Source organism: Limanda limanda, chromosome 11 (assembly GCF_963576545.1).
Source record: "Limanda limanda chromosome 11, fLimLim1.1, whole genome shotgun sequence".
NCBI classification, from domain to species: Eukaryota; Metazoa; Chordata; class Actinopteri; order Pleuronectiformes; family Pleuronectidae; genus Limanda; species Limanda limanda.
In genome coordinates, this window is record NC_083646.1 from 20,989,758 (window position 1) to 20,996,417 (window position 6,660).

At 43.2% G+C, this 6,660-nt stretch overlaps 1 pseudogene; it reads left to right on the top strand.

Annotated features, from left to right (window-relative positions):
* The first annotated feature begins 1,721 nt into the window (after positions 1–1,721).
* LOC133014594 (N-acetyllactosaminide beta-1,3-N-acetylglucosaminyltransferase 2-like) lies at positions 1,722–2,832 on the top strand (annotated as a pseudogene).
* Positions 2,833–6,660: the final 3,828 nt, after the last annotated feature.

Below are 6,660 nucleotides of genomic sequence, written 5' to 3' on the forward strand. Positions count from 1 at the left end.
AGAGAGGGGAAAGCAATTTAAAGCTACATAACAATTTGTTCAATTTCTTTATACTCTTCTTTAAATGCCGTCCAGTGTTGGCCTCACAGACGGTAGAGTTCCTCTTCCATCTGAAATGCATTTCCTTTCCTTTGGATTTCAGAAAAAAACAGTACCGCCCACTTCATTGCTGTGAATCGCCTTGGCGATAGAGAATCTTGGATTGCTTAAAGCTTCCCAAAGTGAAATAAAACAGGAACCAATCTTCATGTTTTTGGCTCGGTAGTCTCCCAGGACCAAGAGCAACATTTTTGGATCTCTCTTTAACAGTACTTTAAATAATGAATAAAGTCTGACATTTTTGGTTCTGCTTTTATTTAGTTGTTAGCATAAGCATGTCCACCAATTTCTTGGCTTTTTGAGGGCTTTACCATGCTCAACTTCATACCAAAATTTGCAGAAAGTTAGAAAGTGGTGAAAATTTACGTATTCTGAAGGAATTTTCAATGGGCGTCGCAAAATGGCTCAACAGTGCCCCCCGAGACCCCCGGAAGGTGTTCACATTGACCGGTCTTCACAAAAATCGATATACAGGTGTATCATGACCAGACAAACAAAAAAGTCTTTAGTTGCAATTGGAAAAACACAACAGGAAGCCTGCTATTTTGCATTTAGTGGCCATTTTGGCCATATTCCACATTTTTACTTTGATACACTTGTTCCAGGGTTTTCATCGGATCAACTTCAAATTGAGATGAGTGTCATCACAACAAGATGGAGATAAAAACTGACTGACGGATTTTTTTTTAGTCACACGGTGTGACCGTGGCGTGGCGTCAAAGTTTGATTACACGCCATGAAAACACGATGTCCTGGATATTAAAACACGATGTTCTGTACATACATCGACCATGAATCCTTTGATGCTGAGCCAGTCAAATATCAAAGGAATCTTTGTTTTTTTTATTATTTTCAGGCAAAACGCATGCAACGCTTCAAAATGCATGTGCTCGGGCTCGCCCAGTGCTGCTTTGCAGCCCTTGAAATTTTATTTTTATATGAAGCTTTTGACTCAGTTTAATTTTATATTTATGTTTTTTTCAGCTTTTCTGCATTTATGTGTTTGAGTTGACTGGAAATGACATACATCAAAGGTCCTGGGCCAGACTCGAAGCAGGTATGTTGTAGCCACCAGGATGTCTTCATGATGTGGAGCAGAGTGATGAGATGTATCCTCACTCTGCCTAATGCCACAGAAACCCGCAACTGGAGTTACCTCTAAGTCTCGATCTGCAGGTTTTTGGGTCATGGAATGTTGCATCACCAAAGTTTCAGGATTCCAGACACTCTCTAGCCCCTCTATGTACAGTATTTCTCGTTCATATTTAATTTCATATAAATAATATTGAGCAAAAAAAAAATTAAAAACATTTGTAAATCTGTAGTCTTATGTTTCACTTAAAGACGAATAAACAGATGATAATATTGATTTATATTCTTCAAAGTGTAGTAAAAAGGAAAAAGACTGTTAAATGTAATCTTCTGCTTCAGCGATACTTTGTACAGATAAGTTGGAAAACTTGGCCAAACAATATTAGCAGAATGTTTAGTATAAATAGAAATATTAGCAAATATGCTCTCTTGACTACCAATTATTCTGACACACAAATAATTTTAATGTATTTTGACTATTTTTACAAGTTTGGTCTACACTCACATACTCATTGTGTATTTTCAGAGGAATGGCACAGTTTCACTGTCGATGGTATAACTTGGTGATCTGCCTGTGCAGCCCGTGCATCTGCCTGCTCCTGCTCTTCATCTCTGCCTGTGTCATGCTGAGTATCAAAATGACAAACACCAGTGTCTATGTGAGCCAACTAGGACCTCACTTTGTGGCCTCCGGAACTTTCAGAAACGTCGGCTTTGCCCCGATGCCTAGAACTTTCTGGGAGCAACCCTCGCAAGTGAAAGCCCTCTGGAACCATCTGCAGCTGGTCAGCAAGCGCAGATACAACCCCATCCTGCGTCCCAACATTAGCAAGTTGAGGTTTAACAGTGAGTCCCTGCTGTGGGAAGGTTACTCTGAATATACAGATTTGTAAAATGGGACATCAAACTTTGACGCGCAACCACAGCGCATGAAAGACTTTGTGAGCCACATGCAACAGAGGGATTTCCCGATCCTGATACAGCCAAATGGAATATGTGGCGCTGGGGCAAAAAACGAGAAGAAGCGCCCTCTTCTTCTCATTGCCATCAAGTCGTCAGAGTTCAACTTCAGGAACCGACATGCCATTCGACAGACGTGGGGCAGGGCGGGGTGGGTGGCAGGACAGAGCAGGAACAGAAGCAGAGGAGAAGAAATTGGGGCGTATGTCCGCAGGGTCTTCCTGCTCGGGAGAGAAAGCCCCGAGGTATTGGGTGTAGATGTATCGGAGTTACTGAAGTCAGAGAGTAAACTATATGGAGACATTCTGCAGTGGGACTTCAAGGACACATTTTTCAACCTCACCCTGAAGGACGTGCTCTTCTGGAAATGGTTCTCACATGTCTGCGGCCCCATTCACTTAGTCTTCAAGGGAGACGACGACGTCTTCGTCAACACCATGAATCTGATAACCTATCTGCAGGACCAGCTCCAGAAACCACAATCACACAAGACGTTGAAAGACTTCATGGTCGGACAAGTCTTCAGCATGGCAGTGCCCATCCGAGAAAGCAACTCCAAGTACTTCATCCCTGACAGCTTCTACACGGGCTTGTATCCTTCGTACGCAAGCGGGGGAGGTGGTGTACTCAGGCCTGCTGACCAGACGCCTACACCAGATGGCCAACCTAGTTGCTGTGTAATCCTGCTAACTGACTAACAGACAAAGAAACAAACAAAAGAAACCATTGAAAACAGATGCTCCTTGGCGGATGTAATAAACTAAAAATGTGTCATGTTGTCTTCCTGTGTGTTTCTCTTGCCCCGCAGCTCATTCAGCATCTCATTTGTGTCGTTTCTCTCCGACAGCTGACAACAGGCCTTTTCACAAACCATTCCTAAGACAAATATTTTATCCAAAAATAGTTCACATTTGAAGATAATGAAGAAACCTAAAGACGGGAAGGTTAATGAGATCCGGATTTGGGACCGTTGTTTTAAATCATGCTTAAACATGTCTCCTGTCACACCTCGGGGGTCGGAAGCTGTGAACAACTGGTTGATCTGGTTCCACAGGCTGTAAAAGTAATTGCCCAATGGCTTCATGTCAAATATTGTGGGCTAATATTTTGAGAATTGATACACAGTCTGCTGCCCGGTTGCCTCTTCCCCATTGTCAGCTGGGATTTGCTGGAGCCCCCCCGGACCCTCAGAGGATGAGTAGCATAGCTGAACGATGGATGGATGGATACATGGTGCACATGGAGAATATGTTTATTTCCATATATATTCTTGCATTACTTCTGCACAATTCTTTCCAAAGGGTGATTGTTCTTTTCAATGAAATAAACAGGAAGACATTAAATGCTGAAATTTTTAATAGGGAGACTCTGTTGTAGTAATGGTATACTTGTAAAAAGAACCCTGCAGAGGACTGGGAATACAGGAAATGTGTGGAATTCTCACCACACTCCGTGGAAAACCTAAAAAGCTGTTAAAGGCAAGTTTTTAGTGTGAGGATTGTTTCTTTGGAAAATTAATTTAAAGTGAACCCCAGTCAAGATTGAACTTTCTCTGTGGACTCTAAACACAAAGTACATGAATTATTGTGTGTTAGAAAGGGATGCAACTCTTAGGGTAGAAATGCCAGGATTTAGGAAATCTGGTGTGATGATATAGCCTGGGTGCCAGACGAACTTAGCCCCGCCCACAACATTTGTTGTTCGGGAAGTTCGGTCTGGAGTCGCTCCGTTGGGGAGAAACTATGCTCGTACAGAAGCTGTACGGACCAATCAGATCGTCAGGGCGGGCTTTACACGATGATTGACAGAGGATCTACAGTGACGTAGTCAACCACGTCAGCAAAGAGCGCTGCCTGCCGCTGGAGAGCTGAGACATATTTAGACATATATAGTGTTTATATCTATGAGCTGAGATGTGTCGATGCTGCCATCGAGTCTGTTTCAGAGACATCGACAGCGCATTCATTTTGAAAGAGGAACAGAGGAACGCGGCATTTGTAGATCGAACAGATGTTTTTGCCGTCCTCCTACGGGATTCATAAAAAGTTTAATTTATCAGCTGGCCCCGATGCTGCAGCCACACAAGCAGTCATATAAATAAAAAGAGAGTGGGGGGCGCTACGCTCCTCAGCACATATGAGACAAAAAACACACAAGTTGGGACGCTGTTAATGTTGGAGCAACAAGGAAGTGAATGAAAAAACGATTAGCTGCCGTTTCTCCTCGCTGATCTCCTGCAGAGCCATGACAGCGGAGCTCTGCAGCACAGCTGCCGGATCAGCAGCTCCGTAGATTTCTGGTAGCGACGGATCTCTGTCAGAGCCTCGGTCCCGGGACCGAGTAGCGGTGAGGCTTCTTCACGCCGCCGGCGGCCGGGGCTCTCACAAGAAGCCCTGGTCTCCAGCTGCTTCCTGGGGGCTTTGCCTCCGGTGGAGATACGAGCGGCATTTGCAGCATTTCCATTGATTTATTTATAGAGTGAACAAACTCGTGAAACAGACAACTGACAACAACTATGCGTCGCTTGACATACGTCACATACTACGTTGCTCTGATTGGTTGTAGGTCTATCCAATTGAGCGAAGAGGCATTTTGTTTCCTGGTTCCGTTGAAACACACCCCATAATCACAGCCCAATGGAGCGGTCTCAGACTCATATTCTGACTAGAATAATGAGTATGACAACGTCAGGCTAGTGATGATAAGGTCTACGTAAAGATCAGGTTGAGGAGGATGAACAGCTCTCACAAGTGTAAAAACTAGGATTAAAATAAATGAACAAAGTCAAAAACAAGATTTGAACTTGTCTCCTGGATGGATGTTCTCTTTTAGTTTAAAATCTTACATTAATTCCATATTACACAGCGTTTGTCTTACCGTTGTTCAGTGTCGCGTCTTTGTTTGTTTGTGTAAGGCGAGCAGTCCGTGATGCGGGGTAACCGGAAGTGAACCCGCAGTGTTTTAATATTGTTTATGCTGTTATATTATTAGTTGGCTATGCCTTCATGTAGCAATTGTATGGCAAATATGTTGCCTGGTATTTTTCCAGCCATATAGAATTTATTGTATAAGCTGTTAAAGCTTCGGGGATTGCCTTACCCGTGACACCCCTGCGTATGATGCTGTTGGTTTGTTCCAATTGTTAGGGGCGTGGTTAGGTCCCATTTAAGCCTGTCTGTTCATTAAGTCGAGGAGGCTGCTTATGGTAAGACGTAAGTCTAGGGGCTGCTGATGGAAGGACGTAAGTCTAAGAGCTCTCCCGAGAAGCGTGTTCTTAGAAGTATATTGTTATTGTAATTATTTGTTTGGGCCCATGTGCCAATTTATTGTCTTATTTCCAAGTGTTTGGTTTTTTCGCTCTTTTTGTTTCATTTTTATATTTACATTGTTAATTCTGCCTTGACTTTCCACCGAGCTCAGCCGCTCATATACATACCTACCTTTAACATAAGTATATCAAATTATATAAAATGTACAAAAAATTCTTTAAATTAGCATGTATAGACTAGCCTGACGTTGTCACTCATGATTCTAGTCACAATATGAGTCTGAGACCGCTCCATTGGGCTGTGATTATGGGGCGTGTTTCAACCAAACCAGGAAAAAAAATGCCTCTTCGCTCAATTGGATAGACCTACAACCAATCAGAGCAACGTAGTATGTGACGTATGTTGAGCGACGCATAGTTGTTGTCAACAGAACTCAACTGCACGCACGATGGAAGAAGTAGAAGAAGATGAAGAACGATTTTTGCCGGTGTTGTAAAAAGAATTTAAGGATACACGGAGAACTTACCAACACGATCAGCTTTCCAGCTGCAGGCACGTTTGTGGAAAACAAAGTCAACCCAAGCGCTCTTTGATGACGTAGTTGATGACGTAACTTTTGATCGTCTGTCCATCATCGTATAAAGCCCGCCCTGACAATTTGATTGTTCCGAACAGAAGCTGTTCGGAGATAATTTCTCCCCAACAGAGCGTCTCCAGACCAAACTTCCCGACCAAAAAATGTTGTGGGCGGGGCTAAATTCGTCTGCCACACAGGCTATGTATACACTAGACTTAAGACATAATTCAGCAAACACATTCGGGCCCACAATGCTTAATATTTTATTGTATTAATTTTTTTTAACAATGAACAGAAATGTATGCATTGCTATTGATCAATAAAGACAAGTTTTAGCAAAAGGTTCAGCAAATTAGTTTTGATTGATCCTACCCCAACCTTCTCTTCAGTCATCTTTTCTCCTCTCCACTCCTCACTCTTCTCCCCATTCTCCTCTCCAGTAATGTCTCTCCTCTCGTCTCCTCTCCGTTTTTAGGTCGACGTGTGAGTGGCGCAGAGTTTTGAACACGTTTTCTGTTCCTGCGACGACCCCCTCCACCCTCACCTGGACACTAGGTGCCCCTGTTCTTCTTTTCCCTGAGCTGTAGGTGGAGGTGACGGCAGCGTTAATCAGTGCACACCTTTCAGGTTGTTGTTCGATCAAAGTTTCGTGATGAGGTACTG